Consider the following 23,402-nt stretch of genomic DNA (forward strand, 5'->3'; position numbering starts at 1 on the left):
TCTTCCTTCTACAGCTCCTTAAGGCAAGAGCGTAAACTCGCTTGGAGAATGTATACTGTTTTCTGCAAATGCAGTCGTTGGGGGTATCTCATTGGAAATCTTTCTGGGCCTTTCATTTTATGCATCTTTTTATAATAAGAACCCCTGACTATGAAGTCAGAGTCTATCACCTAATACACTCCCACAACTAGTCTCAACGGTTGTAGACAAGATGTTTTTTTGTTTCTTTGGGGAGTCTAAGGTAGGGCATGTCATAGTCCAAACAATTGCATTAAAGGAAAAAAAAGCTAACATGAAATGATTTCTAGGAAAAAGAAAGCAATGAAATCACTTTGTGCTACATCTAGAGTACTTTGTTTTCTACTGGACATTACTGTTAACCTCTTCTAGCATTTTATTATGAAAACATTTTTTGAGAAAAAATGTTATTATGAAATATTCCAAACATGGACATTGAAAGAATTGCAAATTGAACACCCATACAACTACCACCTAGATAGCACAACTAACATTTAAAAAATATCCTTTTTTACACACATATCAAATCCACCAAACACATACTCCCCTTCTCCCTTCTTCCCATTCCCTAGTAAACTTTAATCTGCTTTCTGTCTCTATGAATTTGCTATTTCCAGACATATCTTAGATGCTTTATTTCACCAAGCATAATGTTTTCAAGTTTGCAGCTTGTCTCACAACTTCATTCTTTTCTATAGCTGAATAATATTCCATTGTGTGTCTATACCACATTTTGTTAATCCATTCATTTGTTGGCAGACACTTGGGTCATTTTTACCTTTTTACAATTATGATTAATGCTGCTAAGAACACTGGTGTACAAATACCAGTTGGAGATCCTGTTTTCACTTTTTGGGAGTATATGCCTAGAAGCGGAATTGTAGGTTCACATGGTAATTCGCTACTTAACTCTTTGAAGAGCTGCCATATTGCTTTCCACAGTGGCTGCACCATTATGCGTTCCTGCAAACAATGTACAATTGACATTTTACTCTTCTTGCTTAATCACATTTCTTAACTTCTAGTTGGTCATCCAACCACCTCGTTTTTTTTTGATGCATTTCAAAATAAGTTGCAGGCAACAGTATCCTTCACCCCTCAATATTTCCGCAAGCATATTATTGACTAAAGTTCAATATTTGTTTGCAGTTTTTATTTTTGTTTGTTTGAAGACTATGCAGTGAAATGTACAAACTGTAATTGTGCATTCTGATGAATTTTGATGAAAGTGTACACTTATATAGCCCAAACTGTGGTCAGGGTCTGGAACATTTCCATCATCCTTATGCCCATCCCAGCTAATTCCCGCTTCATTCATCCGAAGACAACCATTGTTCTGAAGTTTTCACCGTAGATGAGTTTTGCCTGTTCTAGAACTTCATATAAATGTAACCGTGCAATATGGATGTGTTTACATAGCTTTTTAGCTAAGCATGATGTTTCTAAGATCCACACATACTTTCTGTGTGTATTGCTAGTTTTCCATTGTATGAATATTTCACTGGGCAATACATTTTAAAAGGGATAGAATATGTAATTCCGAAGAAATTCCAGAGAAGCTTTCCAGAATGATGAGACGTTTAGGGCTGATGACAGGGGCTGATAAAATATTTACCATAGAGGAGAGCACAATTAGGAAAGGTCATGAGAACTGCCTTCAAATGTTTAAAGCAGGGGTCAGTGAACATTTTCTGTAACTGATAGAAAATGTAGGCTTCGTTTGGTCATGTCTTTGCTGCAAGTACTTACACAACTTTGGCTTTGTAGCATTAAAGCAGCCACAGATAACACGTGTCTTAATAAGCGTGGCTGTATTCCCATAGAACTTCATTTATGGACACTGTTGAATTTCATATCATGTTCATGCATGTCATAAAATATTATTCTTCACTTGATTGCTTTCAAACACCTGAAAATTTGAACTCCATTTTTAACTCATGGCCCCTACAAAAGCAGGTGGTAGGCCAGATTTGGGCCCACAAGCCACAGTTTGAAACTCCTGACTTAAAGTGCTGTCAAAGAGAAGAAGGAATAAGTATTTATTCTGTTTAATGAGAAATACAAAGACTAAAGGAGGCAATTTTTGTTCAGAAAAATGAAAATCTTTCCATTAATTAGAGTAGTATTAAATGGATTTTATTATCTTATGCTGTTCCTCTCCCCTTCTGCTTGGTTTCATGAAGTGAAAGGAGCAGGCTCTGGACAGGACACGTTTGCTTTAATTCAACCCCCCAGGTCCTCCTTGTCTAGCTTGTGACCTTAGGAAAGTTATTTAACCTCTTTCTGCTTCAATTTCTTCATTTATGAAACGAGGTTAGTAATAGAACCTACCTGTTGGAGGTATTGGAAGGACTCAATGACTTAGCGCATGAAAAGTCTTTTAGGACACTGTCTGATTTTGAATTAGTCCACGATACACTTAGTACAGTGTCTGGCACGTAGTAAGTACAAAATGAGTGTTTACCATTATTATCATAATCATTATCAGGATTATCATTGTTTTTATTGTTATTATCACTGGGAGGTGTTTGGAGTCTAGACAGGCATGCAGTAGAATTTTGTTGAAGGATTCCCTACTTCCCATGGTAGGTTGGATTAACAGATTCTTTCTAATTCTAACAATCAGCTCCCTTCAATTTAGCACCTGAGGCTTCAAACCCGAGACTCAACTGCTGTTGAAATCTGAAGGGAAACAGCATAGCATTTTAATAACTATGTTAACATAGCTTATGTAATAACATAAGAGTATTACGTTTTTGCCTGGTATCTCCTTATCTCTGGAAGTAGATGGTAACACCTCCCTCACAGGGTACCTTACTAACTATAAGGCCTTATGTAGATGCTGGCGAGTGGTAACACAATCTTTATTGTTCTCCATATGAAGCATGAGAAGGGTAGGGATCTTTGTTTTTTAATGGGATATGTGTCACTGCAAAGGCATTGAGGAGGGATATGATTCTTCTGTGGGGTGAGTTCACGTTTTAGATGATGCTGAACAACAGAATGGCTGGGTGAGTGCTGTGCCACTGTGTCTGGGTGTGATGTGATGTTGCGTGGAGCCCACTGTGGTTGCTTTCTGTTTGTGGAGAATTAAGGTAGAGCTGACTGAGGCACCCCGCCACCAACCTTGTTATGTGCTTGTCTACCTTTACTTGGTCTCTGACTTTTTCCAAATCTGTATATCTGAATTGGCATCTTTGACTAATTTGCTGCTTTCTTTTCTGTTAGCTTGCTGGAATGACAGGCCCTGTGTCTAGGAGAGGTCGGACAACACAAAGTTGCAAAATGGTGCTAGAAGAGACCCACAGGTCTCTTTACGGCAATATCTGCATTTTACAGGTGAGGAAAGTAAGGCTCACATAAGATAGAATCTCTTGCTCCTGGCTTCCAGTTCTTTCTTTTTATTATGCCACACTCATCTCTTTCTAAAATCTGATTGGGGGTATGTTTGTGGGGGACAGGTAGACTAAGTGGCCATGAACCCCCACATTCATGCCTAAAATGTAGACTTTTGGCATTGTTTCCAAATAAAGATTTACTCTAATTGGAATAACACTCTCTATTAATAGAACATCTTTAGATGACATTAATAAATATTAAATTTTAAACCTAATTTTGGGGTATCTTCATTACTTCATATACTGGTGTTTCAGAAACATGATGTTGGTCTCAGCCTTTCCGTACTTCTGAAATGTCCTGCCATATAAGTGAAACCACAGCATTTTAATGGACATGGGCATGGGAACATATGGTTGCAAGAAGAAGGGTCAGCTAAGGAAACCAAGCAATGGCAAGACAGACCTAAATTAACTTTACATGGGCAGGCACCGGGAATCGAAACCGGGTCCTCGGGCATGGCAGGCAAGCATTCTTACCTGCTGAGCCACTGTGGCCCACCCCCTAGATTAAGTTTAGATGACAAGTTGAAAAAAAAATCAACCTGGAGTAGAAAGAAGAAAGGACAGCTAGCAGAAAGAAGGGAAGTGGCAGACCACAGCAATCTCCAAAAAGTTAAGATGAAAGCAGTGATGGAAAATTCTCTGAGGGGGTTTGGGACTCTTACTCTTTTAATAATAGTAGGAATAGCTGGTATTTCCAATACCTCCACACATCACTTAATAAAGACTTTCAATCATTTCTTGTGTTGTTTGAAGCATGAAAGGATTTGAATTGACACCATTTTCCAACTTGAACCAAATATGGTCTATAGTACTGGAAGTTCTAAGGTCTCACATAAACACTGTCATCAGAGTTATTACTTTTAGGAGTAAAGATTAGTGCCTCCTAACTGGCTTTCTAAACGTTTTGTATTTAGTAACTATTGCTGTGGATCCGAATGGGTTCTGCTTTTTGTAGAATAATGCAAAATGACACCCTGACAATTCTCATGCCCTTGTGTAAGATACCTGTGCTCATTCTTTTTAAAAAATTCTTTCTCAGGAGAATAAAAAATTCTGCTGCAAAACCAAGATGAAGATATAAAACTTGTTTATCACAGTAGAAGCTCTAAGATTGTCCATGTTTGTTAGAGAAATTCAGTGCTGGGTCATTGAAGAGTGTGTGAGAGCCAGCCAATTTGACATTTATTTTTCCTTTCAAAGTCCTGTCTGTTTCCTTTGCCCTCTCGAAAACACCCTATGCAGACGTTTATATCATGAGGTCAAAACCAAAAAAAACAATTAAAAAGAAAGGGAAGATTTAAAACAAAGCTTTCTTTTATTATCCAATAGTGATGTGCAATTTAAATATTCATCATCATCAAGAGATAAAAGCAGCTAGGTGCCTTTTCGAAGATTTGTTGCCAAACAAAATAATATTCCATCTTCTTTCAAGAAGGCTGACTTACACAGCAAAAGGCTGCTGAATGAAATGATTCATTTCCCAGGAAAAATGGTTTCAAAATCGTGGTACGAGTATTTGTTTAGAGTGAGGAGGATCAAGTCTTTCTGGGATTTACAACAAAACAACAACAGCCCAGCCTATCTTTTAGAAAAGGAATGCGTAGTTAAATTGGCTCAGCTTGTCCTCGGCAACCTGAACTCAGAGGCCACATTTTCCCTTCTCTAAGAAGCAAGTGGGAACTTGAAAAGTATGTAGCATGTTGTGAAAAGGGAGTGATGAACTTTGCCCAGGTCTGCAGCCAGTGCTGAAATCTGAACCTTCAGAAGTGTAGGACTGGTGACTTTTCCCCCCTGCTTCCTTTTTTATCCCTATGCTTTTGCATACCTTGGCCTGGGAACAGAAGAGTGTGACTTCTAAGGGAGAGCCTGTTTTCTAAATATTTCTGACATCAATATAAAGTACTGAAAGCAAAAAAAAAAAAAAAAAAATCAAACCCCATTTGTTATTATTATTATTATTATTGCGTTTTAACCTAGTTTCACATATCTGGACGACATGTAGAATGATTGTTCGCATCCATTTTAACACTTCCTTACATTTTTTTTTCTTTTTCAGGTTCCTCTTGTGGCGATAATCACCGGTTGGGAAGATTTCCTTTCAGTTTTTTGGAGGGAAAAAAAAAAAAATCACGAAAACTTCCTGAGTTTAAGGCTGTATGAGTCTTTTCGCCACAGCAGAGTTACTTGGTAACTTGAGCTGCCCTCGTTCCTGAAATTCCTTCACATAATTGAAGATTAATTTGATTCCCCAGATTGCTGAGGGTGGTTAACAGTGGGGGGCTGGGGCGGGTGGAAATAGATTATTCAAATCACAAAGAAGTAGGCGGTGCCCTAAGTGACTGCTCCATTACTGCTCATAAATACTTGCCTTCCTAAGGATTCATCAAACTCGGGACAGGATCGTGCGGGGAGGAGGCGAGTGCCTGGCCCATGTTCAGAAAACAGGTGAACCTCAGAGAAACTTACATATTTTGTAAAGAGAGTTATACGAATTAATGGCTACTCCAGAATCCATTATCGTTGACACAAGCCTGGCTCAAGGGCTCAGGCTTTCTCCAAGTGTCCAGTGTAAACAACAGGAAAGTCAATAGCGGGGGACATTCCAAGATAGTATTAACACGATTGATTTATTGAGGGTTGCACAATGGGAGGTTATCTTTTGTTAATTGACTCAGTAAATAAGCTTATTGGTGTTCGTGCTTGGGAGGAAAGCAACCAGTAGAGGAAAAGGTGAGGCACCTGGATTATAATTTTTCCAACGCCCAGCCTGCCTTGGTAAACTCCATACCACTTCCACGGCCTCGAACACAGTCCAGGGATGGGAATCCTGCTTAGAATGCAGCGCTCATTCTCCCCGAGGGGAAGACTCAAAGGCTGTGTGTTCCTGTCAGACAATACATTTGGAAAAAACACCTTTGCTTCAGGAAAATTTAAAGCCTAGCAATGCTAGGTATTAAAGAGACAAAGCAAAAGAGCAAAAGTGAAAGGAAAGGGGAAAGAGAGAGAGAGAGAATCCGTTGACTCAGCATTTTAGCAAATCTGGGAAAGGTGAGGAAGATACCTGTGGTACTTGTTAACTGTAATACTTGTAAACTGTTTTTCATAGCACTATGAGATAGCACTGCGATACTTGTAAACTCTGAGCAAAGTGTGATTGAACGCTAGGGAAAATGCATCACTTGTTGCTGACAGTCATTTATGCAGCACTTCCCCATAAAGGCTCATTCTACTTGGTAGTACCTGCTGGGGAAAAAGGGAGAGAGAGAAAATCCCTTTATAAATTCCTGCTGATTTCCAGCATTACATCAGCTGAGGTGGGATCCTAGAGAGTACTTAATATTTTGAACTTGTCTGGATGGATTATTTTCTAGACTTTTCAACTTTTCATCAGAGATCATTTAAAAGTTAAACTTTCTCACTGTTCATCAAAATTCATCTTCTAGAGCTTTTAGGAAACATCAACTTCTTTAAAGCAGGCTTTCCTCTCAGTCTCCTTAAGCCTTTTCTTTTTCCGTATGGGAATTCTACCAGCTCTGCTTTTCTCTTTCCTCTGCCAGCTCACCCCAATCTCTCCCAGCTTCTTCTAGCTGTACCCTCATCAGGGGACTCCCAAGTATGGATCAACACCTACCTTACCAACACCTGCTTCATGTCCACCTGTTAACTCGCTGCCCTACTGACTTCTCTGTTTCTATGCATAGCCTCCCAACTCCTTCTTCCATTGATTTTGGCCCCAAAGCTTGGGGTCTACCTCGCATGGAGTGGGTTCCCAAGTCCTGTGGGTTGGGCTTCTTTTATTAACCTCCATAGAGCATATACAAGGAACTCTGCCTCTCAATTGGAATAAATTGGTCCAGGGATCAGTATCTGGTAAAATAGTCAATAAATATCTGTTGAATGAATGAGCGAATGGTAGCCTCTCTTTTTTGAGAGTCTCTGCTCCAAAACATCCTACATGTCTTTGCCTACTGTTATAATTTTCATCATGAATATCATCTCTGATCACATTATTTCAGGATTCAGAAACCTCTATGGAAATGCAAGGATCTCTAGGAGAGATGCATTTGTTTATGTGCAAGAAATATGGTTTTGTATTAATCCTAACGCTGGATTCATTCATCAGCTTCAGGAATATGAAGTCATCTATCTAGTAGAATTAACAATACAGATGATGTCACCACTACTGATGAATCCAGCATTAGGATTAATATAAAATCTATGGACGAGAACTTTTCCTCCAGTTTGTAAGCTTCCATCGGTGCATTCTTTAGCCACAGAAAAAAAAAAGCATTATGTTTTCATCTGGATTATCTGCAATATCCAAGACTAAATACCTAAATAATTGCTGAAAGTTTGGCTAATTAAGTTTGCTTTAATATACTGTCTTACACATATTATATGGGTTAGTCCATGTTTCTGTAGTGTAGGCAGCTTGCATGGCCGAAGAATGTTCTGCAGTTAAAATTCTCTGCATCTCTCGTCTCATAGGACAGTTGCATTCTTCGGCATCTTCTTTGCAGCGTGGGAAGGTGGGGACCCGGCTTCATGTCCTGCATGGTCCCGGCCCTCGGGCCAGTGGGTGGGTTGGGAGAGTGAGTTACCCCACAGGCTAACCTCAGAACTGGGAGTGGCAGCAGAAGGGAGAACCGGTAGTCCCATGGACTGGCGAATTTCGGACTAACACACACAATCTAAAGGATCCTGGGGCAGTGACAGCGAGGACAAGGAGGATTGGGTAGCTTGGACTCGGCCGCCATGTTGTTCTCACCTCCCAACCCCAGTGTCTCCGGTTGCAAGATTTTTTTCTTTCACTTTTGATATTGCATGTTGCTGTCCAACTCTTCAAGTATATGTTTGTGTTTTGTAGCCCAATTAGTTCCTTTGGTCTCAAAGGAGATATTTAGTCATTATTTTAGAACTCTTTTTTTAGGACAAACAGAGATATGGAAGAAAAGGTCATTGAATTTGGACTGAGGCAGCTCGCTTTGGCTTGAGCAGCCTTATACTCTTTCCTCATCCCTTTTCGGGGTCTGAGAATTAGTTACCCTAAAGTTCCTCTGCACACAGTGCTGCCTGAAAGTTGAGATGTAAACTTGAACTTTGAGGGTCAATTTCTAGAAGGAAGTGGTCATTCGGGGGGAAAAATAGGCAGTTAGGTTTTCTCTTCCTAGTAACAATGAAAGCATCGTATTAATGGAATCTTTACATTCTTGAATGATGCTTGAAGAGTTTGGTTTGAATTACACAAAGGCATACTTTATGAACCTTAAAGGTCACAGAAGAAATTAGAGAGATGCAGTTTATGATTTGTGTTTGCTGGTAGAATTTTTTTGTGAGACTGACACGAGTCCTTCACTGTGAGTTCTGGCTTTGGAGCTACTTGGCATGGGAACACTCTGTGATTGACTCCAGAGAGGGGTTTCCTGGGCAAGGAATTCCCTGCATTGAAGGGACCTGCCATTTGGAGCAGGGGAGGAAATGGGGAGGGGTGGGGACAGGCTTCTCCTTTCCCATTCTAGGTTTGCTTAATGAGTGTAATGTTCTTGCTAATGGGATTTAACCACAATACCTACCCCTAACCTTGTCACCCAAAATCTGGTCTACATGCCTCCCTCTTTCAATACTGTCTGCCTGGGAACTGTGCAGGAGCCTGTTCTCCCAATTTTCTAAGTGGTAATCCTAGAATTACCTTGGCTCAGAAATAAATGAAGAACTCGTGTACAGGACTCAGATTTCCCTACAGGAGTTGTAACTGAAACATGGATTAAGTGCTCGTACACAAAACCTCTGAAGCCACGGGCAACATGTCAATTGCTAAACATTCTAATGTAGCAGTCCCTCCATTTTACTCTTTTATAAAGTGCAAGATCGAATTTTGGTATGGAGTAAAAAGCAAGGCCATTTTACCCCTTTCAAGTCTTGCTGGTTGGGAAGGACAGAGCTACATTTACTTCGGTGACTTTTTATCAGGATGCTAAAACAATGAGGTAAATAAATGGTAAGTGGTGTGTGTGTGTGTGCACGCCTCTGTGAGTGTGAAGAGGCATGTGCAGGAGGCAGGCAGGTTTGGGAAAGTGAGAACATACACTTTAGGAAAGAGTTGGTTCAAGAAAAAATTTTTCAAAATAGTTGCATAGTGTCCTGTAGATAAAAAACCTATTGTTTGACCACCTGCTTCTTAGCCCACACATTTATTCTGATATTCTGTAGACACAGCCTGAATGTCTCTTTTGAGTCAATTAATCACTTATGTTGCAGCTCTCCCCTGTTGGCATGATTGTCATAATGAACTGTCTACCATTTATGAGATGCCAGTTATATACCAAGCACAATGCTTCATTTCTATGATGTCATTTCATTTTGACAATAGTGCTACAAGAAACAGTTAACAGAAGAAATTTGCTCAAGATCATACAACTCTCTTTGGTAAAGATGGATTTGAATCCAGTTCTCCTTCTGACTCTGCTTTTAATCTTGTTATGTTCGGCCTCCAATACTGTTCCCTGCTGCACTGGTATTTCATGATTGTACATTCATATGTAAGTGTACTTTGACCTTCTCAGAGAAAGGCATGAAACACACACACACACATGTATATGTAACATATATCTTTTGTTTTTAGGGGAGTGGTGTCTTCAGAAAGAAATAAGGAGGGCTCTCAGGAACATTTCAATTTGCACTTTGATCTGGATCTGTAAATTGTACCTCCTCTTTAAAAAACTCTCTTTCCTTTCTTTTATTTGCTGTGACCCCTGGAGATTGTGCTAGACTGCAGTTCCTAGATGAACGGGGTAGGGAAGAGGTCAGAGGGACAGCAGCAGTCCAGGAAAAGCAGTAGCAGAGAGAACTGAGTGACATGCAACCAGCTCTCTCTCCTCTCTTCCATTTTGTGTGGCAATCAAGAAGGCTGTTCAATTTGAATTGAAACCCAAACCCTTGGTAAAGCAAGTAGATAGCAGCCAGTGATTTCAAGGGGAAACTATGGACTAATGGGAGGGTAAATAACTTGACTTAACCTAACCCTAGATTTCCTCTTCTAAGTATTGAGTTTAAAACACCAGGACATTTTGTAGAAGGCAATTTTTCTTTTTCGTACCTATCCTCTATTGAGATGGGTGAGAATTAAGGACTGCCTCTTTTGGAAGATTGGTTAAGGTCTTTCAGAAAAAAACAGTATGTGGAGAGGAGGAATATATCTTTGACTGACATAGTTGTTAGATTATTGTTGTATATGGAGAAGGGATTCAATAATTGGAAAACTGAATTTAGAGATAGACCTATCAAAGTTTTTCTCCAAGTAGTCAAGAATACTTCCAGTTGTATTTGAACCTCTGTGGACCTGCTTGGACAAGCTCACCTCTCAGGTACTGCTGAGTTCTAATATTATGTAAATCTATAATAACCCAATTTCCTTTTATTTCTGAATGTGTTCCTTAAGGGTGGGGACAAAGTGGTCAAGGTAGCAAAAAATCAGCTGTTAAGCCCAGATATTGTGATACATAATAAAACAGAATCTCTTCTCCTTCCTGATCCAAGAGAGAACGTTCTTCTGAAATGTGCTCAAGTTTGAAGTGGGTGAGGAGGACAACGAACTGCCAGCATCAGGAATAATGGTGGATAAAAAAATTAAGGCTTATTACTGAGAGCTGGGAAGCAACTCTCAGAGGATGGTCCTGCTGCCAGTTACGTGGGATTATTTAATTACAGGCAATCGTGATTACCTGCGAAAGCAAGAGATGAAGTGGAAAACTCAAACAGTGGATGTTGCAAAATCATATATATTGACTTGGGACTATTCCATATGACTTTCCCCCCAGAAATTTGCTTTCCTAATTATGTTTTGCTTAGCCCAATATTAAAAATTAGTTGCTTTCCCCAGGGTAGCTCTGAAGTTAAGCTGCAGAGGGAGTTGGCCCAGGGGCATCCCAATTGGAATATGGAGGATGAATAATTTTCTAACACTAATGTAGCAGAAAGTTCCGCAGTTATTTTAATCTTAAGAAAAAGCATAATTCTGAGCATCTTATTCACTTTCATATGTTGCCTGAAATTTTATGAACATTTTTAATGATAACATGAACGGGATTATTTTTACTCAGATGTTCGTGTTTTAACCTTGAGAACATATGTCCTCACCCCCAGTCTTCCCTTGGTAACTTCAGTGAACGATGAAACAAATCGTCCGTATTGAAGCACAGTGCCCTTATTTAATAGGAATAGAATTTTTTTATGGAATGAATAAATGCTCCTGCTTAGAAGGGTCTCATTTTGTTGCACTGAAGAAATAGGTTAGGTTGGATTTGAAGTCTTTGAGCTGGGGGTGGCTTAGGAGTCCTGGATCCTTAGAATACACAGTTAATTTTATGAGGGTTCTTGATCCTTCCTTTCTCCATTCCTTACCTCCTTCCCATCCTTTCCCTTCTGTTCTCTCCCCTTCCCTTCCCATGCCTTCTCCTTTCTTTCCTTTCTCCAAATTTAAGTTATTTCGTATTCTAATATTGAGAATATTAAGTATCGATTATATACTCTTTAAGCTTATGGCTTTTATACAACTGAAAATTCAAAAACTTGCAATTGAATTCAAACAAAATAGCAAATGCAACACTCAAATTAACATATATTTAATGTGATAGATGATGGTTTGCTGACGTTAAATTTCCACTCATGGTTTTAATGTTCTACCAATTGGTGTGCTGAAGGTGTTTTCATTTTAGCATGCCTGTATTTCCACATGATGCATAATGCAATTCTTCTAGCACTTTACTTAGTCCATTGCAAAACACAGCGTGCTGGTTCACACAGCACGCTGGGACTTGTTTGACCATCAAGTGGCGTGAATCCATCATTTCCCTATAGGGGCAGAACTAGATTTTGCAGGGACTGAAGTGAATACAATTTTGAGGGCTTTCTTTAACAAGAATACAAAATGATAAAAACAAAATTGCTGGGGCCTCTCCCAGGGCCTTGGAAGGGGATCGGTATACATGAGGAAGACTAAAACTCAAATTTCATTAGCATCATGCTAACTCTACCTGTGTTATATCAGGTCATCTCTATTTTGTGTTTCTTTTTACCAATAAAGAAGCATGATCTGGAAACAATTAGGAGTGGCTTTTTTTCATTTTAAAAGGATCAACTTTAATGTACGCATTAGTGCTTTTAAGATTCTTCTTAAAATAAAAATACAAGATTGAACATTTTCATTGATAACACAGAGTTGGCTAAGAAATATCTTTTTATTAAATTCTTTTCCTCTGTTAAATTCCTCATAGGAGAGATACTGGGACACAGTTTTAGGACTCTCACTATACTTGGCTAACTTGGATTTACAATGTTAGATATTTGGGGTGGAAATAGAGAGATTAGAATTTCATGGAAATAAAATTTCCTAACTACCCCAAATACTCTTAGCTTGATAGTTGGGCACAGCCATAGGGGGTGCACAGTCCCGTATCCATATCTCACTTAGCTCCTGATCTAAGGTCAAGGTTGGAGGACCAGTGGGCGTGTGGGGCCAAGTGACCACAGGCCAGAAGGGCAAACAGAATGCAGAGGTCAGAATCGGCCTCAGGGACAAGTCTCAGAGTCCAACAGCTGAGCTCAGGTGTCCTGTGAGCGAGGCTGGGAGGCGAGCAAACAATGGACAAAGGTGATATTGAAAGGTCATACAGACAACAGAAACCAGGGAGAATTTGGAGCCAAGAAATCAGTTGGCATGGCAAGGCAGATATTAATATCATGTTCAAGAGCAGCTAGAGGAAAAAATCTAAAATTTTTGAACTATCACCCATACTAAACTCTTATACAATGTTCAATAAAGCGTCCCGCTTTGAGGCTCGAGCTCTTACCCTTCCTTCCCTTGTAGGAGCCACAACCACAGGGCTTATCTTGGGGTCAGCAATGCTGGCTCTGAAAACTACATATGAGGGCAGGGAGTGGGTGTCACTCTTTCTCACTGGGAAGATGCTGTAACTATTTTTATCAGAGCCAATTGGAGAATAAAATATGACAGTCAGGAGTTGACTTTCCCCTTCCAAGCTCTCTTCCTCCAAAGAGAAGAGAATTTTCTAAGAAACCCCATGCATGAGAGCTTCTCTGGAGGAAGTACTCAATACTCTGACTTGATCTCAGTTCCAAGAAAGTGTTTATCTTGGAGCAGTTTAAGTCTTGTCATCAAAGAACCTTGACTTTATATATCTACCTACCTTATGGGGTTACTGTGAAGTCAAGTGAGAGCTTATATTTACGTGTGTGTGTGTGTGTGGGTGTGTACATGTATGCATGTGTGTTTTGTCAGTGGTGAAAGACCACCTATAGGCTACATTATTATAATCACATTTGTTTTTCCGAAATCAAGATGCTGATTTTTAGCTCAATCTGATAATTGTATATGTATCTTCTGTTTTTTTCTGTGGCCCTTCTGTTTTGTTTGTCTCTTGATTTTGTTTTCTGTTATAAAATGATTCCACTGGAAATGGAATACCGGAAAAGCTGTTTTTAGAGAAGAGAGAGTTTCTCGTTTTAAAGAGACCCTTTGGTAAAACTCAGAGCTGTTGTAGCTACCACAGAAAACCTCTTTAGCTAATCAACCAGGCCATGAATACAATCCACTCAACTGACGCTTGGGTAGAATATAAATTTCCAGCCACAGGATGATCAGTTATAATACAGAAAAAAAGAACTAGACACTCTGTATTTTGTAGGGTGCTAACTCTGGGGTCATTTGTTTATCTATTTTCTGAAATACTGGGGGGATCTGAAAGCTTATGAAGCAAACAGACTGCTTTGTTCAGGGTCCTTTCTCTGAAATAGTTAGCAGGGTTCATCTGATGACATCGGCTTTGTCAGTAACTCTCATGATGTCAAAGGCACAGTGGAGATTAAAGAAAGCTGGCAGCCCACTTGCACAGGCAAAGCATCCGAACACATTGACTTGACTTGGCAGGCTGCACCTCAAGTTGGCATGTTTTCACCACTTAATCATATAAAATCCAGGTTTGTAGTGTCAGTTAGGCTGCTTCCACAGAGGCCAATAAGCTTGAAGCAGGCAAGATGGGAGGTTTGGGGTGACGTGAAGGAGACGGTAGACTTCTAGGAAAAGGCTCACGACCAACTCCCCACCAGCAGGGGTGGCGGAGAATTAAAACGTTAAGGAGAACCCATTTTGTCCTGTTTCTTCGGAAGGTTGTGAGAATGGATTTAGTTTGCTGTTTGTGCTCCTCCACTCACTCCCAACTTTTCCAGATACGGCTTTCTCTTAAAGCCTTTTGAATCCCGAATGCTATTATCAGCTCTTCTGTGAAAGGAGTCCGGTTTGCCCAGGAACTTCACTGAATAAAGATGAGTTTATATTTTAAAGAGGAAACAGCTGGATGGCAAAAGCAAGGGAGGGAGGCAGCTCTTGTTTCTTTAGCAAAGGGAAACTCGGGGGCCCAGAGAGAACCACTGGGCGGGCAGCCATGACGGGGAGAAGAAAAGGAAACACAAGATCATAAAGGACTAATAATGAAAAATGGAAAGTGAGAAAGAGCCAAGAAAAACAAGCAATAAATAGATTTGGAGGGGGGAAAAGACAAAGAGGAATGCAAAGCCACGGCTCGGGAGAGGGGCAGCGAGAGAGGGAGAGCATGTGCGTTTCATTTGCAAAAGTTTAATAATTCTGAAAATCATTAAAGGTTGTACGGAACATGTTTTAAGATAACATTTCAGACTCAGATTTTATTTCTTTATGCTATTTCAGTGCATGGAAAAAAATCAAATGAAACTAGAGGGAAAAACTTAATAGATGATGTGCCAAAGTGGTTAGTTTCTCTCTTTCTGCTTTTTCAAAAAATTTTGATTTCTGCTGATGGTGGGGAAGAGAAGCAATTAGTTTGGTTGTGTAACATCTAAGCCTACCTCCAACTGATAAATCAGAGATCTCTTAACAGCCGAAAAAAATGGTCACAAAAATCGTGAGCCAAAAGAAAATCACAAAAAGTTCTGGCTTTCATTAGAAATATTCGATACATTTTTTTCACCTGTGCAGTAATCACTTAATGCATGTGCATAGTCGATGAGGCAGAATGGCTTAGTACACACATTTACATCTCTAAATATTTTTAGATGGTATTAGCATAGATTTAGGGAGGATCCAGGAGAAAAACCAGATCCTGCTCTGTCCTTCCTATTGGAATCTATCTAGCTTGATAAAATATACAAATATGGCCAACGGTCCAGGCAATCCTAGGGAGAGGGGATTTAAAAAACGTATTAGAAGTTTTACATCAGTTACAGGCAATACCTCACCAATGAAAGTGGTGCTGCTTATTAGCTTTTTTTTAGTTTTTATTTGCTTTGAATAGCAGCATTTGTTTAAGGAGGAATAACAGTGCTTGGTGGTACCTTCTGGAATGTCCATTAATCTTGTAATGACACCCCAGTTCATGGTTGGCAAAACAGGACTTTTGAATCAACCTGTTTTTCGTGGTAACTGTACTTGAGAAAGAAGGCCCGAGCACTAGAGATACACAAAAAGTACATGAAGACAGGATACAGGATTTCCTATGATTTTATGTTGTTCTTAATTAGGAAGTGTATTGGCAGCAAAGGCTAACATGTGCGAGGATGTTCAGTTGTAGCCAAATCGATGTTTTCTATTACAACTCTGAATTCCAGGCCTCGTCAGAGCCGGTGCCGTTCTGCTCACGGTGTACAAAATCCCTTTACAAGTCACTTCCAGGGCCAGTTTTATGCTGGCTCGCAGAGCCAAACGACTTGCAACACATGGTTTCCTGAAGGGTCATCTTCAAGTCGTGGTGAAAGTCAAAGGTGGAGGGATGGCAACCTCTGTGCTTAGAACCGCATTGCCTGGTGGTAACGAGTGGCTCTTAAGCATCCTCAGTCTGAACCCAGAGTCGGAAGTAGGCATCGGTGAGCCAAAGCAGCATCCTTTGGGTGACATTTATTTTTGTCCTGGTGGAAGGGAAGAAGATGGGACGTCTAGCAGAAAAAAGCAACGAGTGAAGGTAGCTGCATTTGGGAAATGTTTGCTTATGGACACGAGAGACCAGGTACAAGTATTTCATTAAGAGCCTTGTTTGTAGCAGTAGAAACTGGAGAACAATCTAAGTGTCCATCACCAGGGGAAATGGATATTGTTACAATGACATGGAGTATTTCAGAGAAGCTAAAATAAATGAGTTGACTGTACGTAAGGACATGGCTAGTTCTCAACAGCTTATTGAGAAGGGGGAAATAAATATGTTTTAGAATACTAGATGCATTATGATACTGTTTGCATTAAAAAAATAAAAGGGAGGTACATATTTTCTGTGAGCTCATATAAATGTGCAAAGAATGTCCCAAAACTTCTAGAAGGACGTGTATACAATGTCGTTCCATTTCTGAGGAACTAGAGGAGGGAACAAGAGTAGTAAGAAAGATCAAAGGAAAAGGAATGTTTTATCCTTAATAGTACATGCTTTTAAAGAAAAAATATTCATGTTCTATTTCCTAAGTTAAACGTTAGTTGAAGAAGAAAAATGATGTTTACCTAAAATTCAGTGTCAGACCATGTTCTCTACGCTTGGATCTGAGATTGCAAGCTGACTGCATTACCTCTGCCCTGTTTTTAGGGGTAATTTGTGCACGTATTCTATTTGGGTCTTAGAAATCTTTCTTTCTTGCATTCTTGCTTGCTTGTTTATTTCCTTGCTTTCTTGTTTTTTCACTGCCTGGACTGAGACATTTGCACGTTCTTGTCCATGGGACCCATCTTTGAAGAGACATGGCGCTCCATGGTACTGCTTCGCGATTGGAACCAACCTCATTTAAAAATATTGTCCGAGCATCCATGACATTCAGGTTCTAAGGAGACCTGGCCGTCTTGCTTTTCCTGGAAATCTTCAGCTTGTTCTCCGGGAACTTTACACATGCTAATTCCCCCCTCTCTAGAACTTTTTATTTTTCTTTCTCTCTCTCTCTCTCTCTTTTTTTTTAAATGGCTACTCCTTCAGTCATCCAGGTCTCTGCTCAGCTGTCATCACTTAAGAAGCTTTCTCTGACCGCTCCATCATTCTCTTTCCCCTAACTATTAGTAACTATTTATTTTTCTAACTCATTTATTTCTTTTCTCCTCCTCTAGAACGTAACTTTCAAGAGGACAGGGGATTTATTTGTTTTCCTGCTGTGATCTAGTGCCTATGACAGTGTCAAGAGCATAGAGGTCCTTGATAAGTATTTGCTGAGCGAATTGATAGGTCCGAGGTCGGTTGTTGCTTGATTGTTTCTATCTGTGTCTAACATTTTCGAAGCATTGGAAATTGCTAAATCATTTTTCTGCATTTTATAATTAAAACCCCTCTTATTCTTAATAAGAGCCATACATCTAGAATGTCTTTTTTTTTTTGCCTGTAAACAATCCCATACAGTATATGAGCCAAATCAAAACCAAAAAAAAGCAAAACAGAATGTATAAAATGGCATTCAGTTGGTGAAAGGGATGCTTGTTTTTCTCTTTTCTTAAGTGAAGATCTTTTAACTAATATGTCAGATCCTTCATAAACCATGAAATGAAATGACTGAATATCAGAACTCATTTTGAAAAGAAAAACTGTCACCTCCAAAGCAGTAAAATCTCCATAAAACTGTGTAAACTAATTACTACGTTAAGTAAAATCAATGGAATATAATCAGGACCTTCAACTGTCTCCGGGGCAGACAAAATGCAGTCATGCTCTAATAGCCACTCAGGGAAGATACTGTTATGGGCAGGATGAAGTCATTGTAATTGTCTCACTTGTTTTTGGTCCTGAGATGTAAAGACGGTATTGGCTGCAGATCACAGACATGGAAGAAATTCCTGTTCCTTTAGAATGATGTGAGCTGGCCTTTTGAGATCTCTAGGTCATAGCTCCATTGGGTTCAGATGGAGATGGTATACCTATTTATTCTGTTCAGATGCTTAAGGATATATATCTTTAAGTCTATTGGAATGTTTCTTCACATCCCTCCTCACCAAAGGGAGTGGACAGTTTTTTTTTTTTTACATGGGCAGGCACCAGGAATTGAACCCGGGTCCTCGGGCTTGGCAGGCAAGCATTCTTAGCTGCTGAGCCACCGTGGCCCGCCCTGTGGACAGTTTTTGTATAATACTTTTTAAAAGTTTAGACTATTTTGATTTCTTTATGTATATCATGTTTCTGCGTGTGTGTAGTAAACATTTAAAAAAACCATCAGAAGCTTAAAAGGAAATAGAAGCATAATGGAATACCTCATGTTCATTTGAATTAAAAGCTCCATTTTTTTTAAAGAAGCCATGTTGATAAACCAGAGTAAATCACTAGGTTTGGATAAACTCATTGGGAGTATTGACTATTTATTTTCTTAGGTTGTATGCACTGCCTATTATATATATATGATATTATAAAATTGTTCTGTCAGCCCCCAAACTGATCTTATGCTCAATGCAGATAATTACAGCTCATTATTCTGGATTATAATTGACTCCTTATATATAAGTGTCCCTGATGACATAATGCTCCTTGTAGATAAGGACCTTAAACTTTTTGCTTTGTACACTTTGTAGAATAAATGAATAATCCTAAACAGTAATGTATCTGTGATTCCCTTCATCGTAAATCTTTTCCTGGAGGCACAGGAAAAGATTTATAATCTTCAAATATATAATATTATATTATATATTAATTGCATATTTAATCAAAGATAGAAGTTTGTACAGAATATTACTTATCCTCAAAAATACAATTTCACTAGATATGAAAGTTGGCGTCATCATGCTCTGTGATGGTGATTTCTAACCATACCAGACCTCTTAAAAGTAATGAGTATCGGGCTAGAAGCTCAGAGGATGGGAAATGAAGAGTAAAGATGGAAAGACGCATAAACGTCTACCCAAACAGCTTGCATGTTAAAAACCATACACCCTCTCCCTCTTCCAATTAAAAGGGGAGGAAACCTTTGTGCTGGTTAGGGTCTATTCTTCTGTGTCTGAGCCTACCATTGCCATGCTGGCCTGGGTGTCTCTTTGGGATTGATAATGAGGTCCGAGAGAGAGGTATAGCCTTCACGAGGCATGTCACCCCTATTTAGCACCTTTTCCAGGATGGCAGCCACTATTGTTTTATTATGTCCCTGATCAGCTGTCACTATTCATAAAGTAATCACTGCCATTAACACGTCACGGCTCAAGCCATCTGCTGCTGCATGGCACACACTGAGCTGTTGGGTTGCAAGCTAAGCAGGTGTCACCTAAGAATGACAGTCCCGCAGTAAAGGTGGAAGGTCTTTGTGGTGAAGGAGGATATGTCATGTCAAATAATTCTATTTCGATGCATTAGAGTGCAGTGGGCAATGGTATTTCTTCTTCAGCCTGCAGAAAACTAAAATAAAATTCTTAGTTTAGATACTTTAATCTTGGTAAGTGATGAAGACGAAATGTCATGGAAAGTGCTGACAACAATAGCATCTAGATTGTGAATGGACGATTGTGTTAAGTTTGCAGCCAAGTCATCTTGATCTTTCTTTGACAAGCACTTATTGAGCACTTAGTATGTGATACTGACATGTGACTGGTTCAATCAACATGTGAAATCACTATTTTTTTTTTTAACTTAAATCACCAAGCAAAGTGATCTCTGACTCTTAATCCATTCCTGACCCTCAGTCTGTCCTTAACTCTTATCCTTAGATTTTGGACGCTTTTCAGTTTCTACTTTATTACTTTCCATATTGATTGGATCATATGTGCATAATGGAAAATGAGTTTGCATTGGAAAAATGTAATGCCTTAATAAAGTCTATTAAAAAGGACAATGTCTCTATAGGGTAATCATTTGTCACCTCCACGGCTTTCATTATAAAGGGGATTTATATTTATACAACTGAGAGAGGAGTTGGAAATTTAACTGAGGATTTTATGTGTTGTTTGAAAGTGAGATAAGAAATTATATTTGGGTACAAATATCCATCTGACTCTTCTCCTCTTGCATAGATGGTGGAATTGCATTCCAGATTCGTTAAGCCTCAGCAGATTCAATTATTTGCCCTTGGCCAGAGAAATCACAAAAATTAGAGAAATATCAAAAATTTAACTGGTGTAGTGAATTTTGTCTTCTGTTCCACCCTATAAGTTTAGCCTTTTCCTTGGATTGAGTAATGAATGAGGGTTTGGATCTGCTAGCCCCTTGGTCATTCTGTTTCCCAGCCCATCCCTCTACCCTAAATTCTGCTCTCCCACTGACGGTATGAACAGTTTTAAAAAATTTGCTGCATAGGTTCTGATTCTAGGACATATGCAATACTGCACTGTTTATTGTGACGCACATATTAACATGTCTTATATGCTACTGGTAGCTTAAGGGATTTTCAAGGATAAATTCAAGGGTCTGCATAATGCAACGATGTCCATTTTCTACATTGGGATTCTTCAACTGGTTTTGAAACCAACCACCTTTTGATAAACATAAAAAAAAGCCCCCCAAGTGCTCTGCTCTACTCTGCGGATTTGCAGAGCCATCAGCAAAAAAGACATAAACAAGCATTATTTTTGTCATTTGTGTTAAGAAAAACGTTGCCTATTCCCTTTTCTAAATCTGAGTTATCTTATAAATCAGTATGCTTTCAAAATGGGTCCTCCTTTCTCCTCAGAGATTCTGAGAAGCCCTGTTCTTCACAGTCCCACACTCCCACTTCCATCTCTCAGTCTCATTCCTAGAATAAGTGGTATACAATTCACACTGGAAACAGAATACATTTCATTATAAGCAGCCACTCAATTAAAAACGAACCTTAGGATCATTTTAACTTAAGGCTAAAATCTAGTACTTGAAATGCGTGCCTTTATGATACTAGGGAAGTATCAGAGAATGAGCTAACCCATTGCTTCTATTGACTGGTGTCCCATTCTATGGGGACCAGATAGGGCAAAGCTGTTATCACTGGTTATAGGGCTTATCAGACCCGGTCTCCTCACAATATCTCATGCCCATGCACCAGGCACATAAGGAAAACAGACAAACAACTCTTGATTCCTGCCCTCAAGGTATTTACATTCTTGTTATTGCTTTAGAAGATCCACAAAAATTTTCATGGCTGGTAAACATTGTGCTGAATATTTCGCCAACAATATATTTTTGTTAATAAGTTGAAAAGGCACTGATTACTTTTTCATTGTGGATTCAAAATAAAATCAAAGAGTATATTATCGTATCTTCCTGGCACAGGAAAAGGAACCCTGGGTTGGGATTTCAAGACACCAAAAAGCTAAGCAGGGTTGGCCACAGGTGGAAGTTGGAGAAATTATATGGGATACCTGGAAGAATGTTCTCTTGTAGCTTCGGTCTATATTAATGTTTTTTATATCAGGAATGTGTTTATGCTGTGTGAGCCCCTCATGGGGAAGCAGGAGGCTTATTGAGCTGAATCACATTAGTAGACTGTGAGCCTACTGAAGTTGAGATTCAACCATGATAGATGATACACATACAATTATGTGTAAATACATATAAATATACTTACCTATATATGCATATATGTACATGCCTTCTCTTTGAAGTCTTGAGGAGAGAAAAGCTCCCTCACTTTTAGTTACTTTTCTTTGACAATTGTCAGGATGATATAGTTTTCCTTAAGTACAAGCCTTAAGATTTCCTGCTTCAGTGTTTCTATTTTCTCCCCCTCCAACCCACGATCCTTGGCAAAGTTTATGCTTTTCTTCCATTCACTGTTGCCTTAGAGGCTCTGCTGACTCCTTGAAGCCTTAGACATTGCAACAAATACATGTTTGGATGATAATTATATAGAAGCACCAAAATGTTTTTGGGAATTAGAATGTATATCAGAGGGCAGTCCTTACCCTCTCTAATCGATAAAGTGGAGACAACCAGAGTTCCTATTTATGGTAGATTGAATTACATACACCAGAAAAACATGTTCTCAATCTTAATCCATTCCTTTGGGTTTGAGCCCACTGTCAATAGGAACTTTTGATGAGGTTATTTTTAGGTAAGGTGTGGCCAACTGAATTCTATTACTGGAGTCCTTATAAAGAAGTCCACAGAGAGAAAAACCACATTGAAACCAGAAGTCAATGGAGTCTGGAGGAAAACGGAGAAGTCCTTTCCATGTGCATCATAACAGAAAAGCTAAGGACCAAGGGTCACTGGCAGCTAATCCCAGAATGCCATTCACATTAGAAAAACATTGGTGAGAAAGCACTGTCCTGTTTATGCTTTGATTTGGGACTTTTCCTAGCCTCAAAACCATGAGCCAATAAATCCCGATTGTTTAAGCCACCCCATTGTGTGGTATTTTAGTGACTGGGAAACTAATATACTAAACCAAAGGGTTGTTGAGATAATAAAATAATAAATACTTATAAAATACTTGTAAATATAATACCTATTAGATATAATCCTTGCAGATATTATAATATACTCATATATATGAATGTACTTATAGGTACTTATAATATCAATAAGTATTATGAAATATTTACGTATCTACATATGGTGAGTGCTCTATAAATCCAAACAATTCCTGTTATGGATTAGAACAAAAAGGCAATGAAATAAAGCTGTAATACTTTCATATACAAAATAGTATAGGAACAGGACAGAAGGCTTGCTAGTTCATTTGAAGAATGTTTTAAAGGGTATGTTCTAAGAGTAGGTGATATTTAAGGTGGCTATTGCAGGAGAGAGAAATTGTTAAGGAAATAGCATGGCAAAGTCATGGACACTGAAGGAGAACTAGCTGCTTTACCCACTCTGCAGGTAGGCAAAAATGGGAGTATCCTTTGAGACTAGATTCTTCCTGTGGGTGGCACCTTGAAAAGGCTGTTTATTAGCTCCTTCTACCTAGATCCCTGGAACTTTCCTCTTCTCTGTCCTTTTACTATCTGAGTGCCTTGCTATTTGGTTCTATGAACTGCTTCATCTTCTTCCAATAATTTACTTTTCTATGAGCTGCTCCATATTCTTC

The 23,402-nt window shown here is 39.2% G+C and overlaps 1 long non-coding RNA gene across 3 annotated transcripts in view; it reads left to right on the forward strand.

Annotated features, from left to right (window-relative positions):
- LOC143652461 (uncharacterized) overlaps nucleotides 1–10,003 on the forward strand; it is a 151,909-nt gene extending 141,906 nt beyond the window's left edge. For all 3 annotated transcript variants that reach the window (XR_013160684.1, XR_013160685.1, XR_013160686.1), the window contains 2 exons: nucleotides 3,247–3,357; nucleotides 5,476–10,003. This is a non-coding gene — a long non-coding RNA (uncharacterized LOC143652461). The remainder of the gene's footprint in view (nucleotides 1–3,246; nucleotides 3,358–5,475) is intronic.
- The last annotated feature ends 13,399 nt before the right edge of the window (nucleotides 10,004–23,402 follow it).

Source organism: Tamandua tetradactyla, chromosome 12 (genome assembly GCF_023851605.1).
Source record: "Tamandua tetradactyla isolate mTamTet1 chromosome 12, mTamTet1.pri, whole genome shotgun sequence".
Classification (NCBI taxonomy): Eukaryota; Metazoa; Chordata; class Mammalia; order Pilosa; family Myrmecophagidae; genus Tamandua; species Tamandua tetradactyla.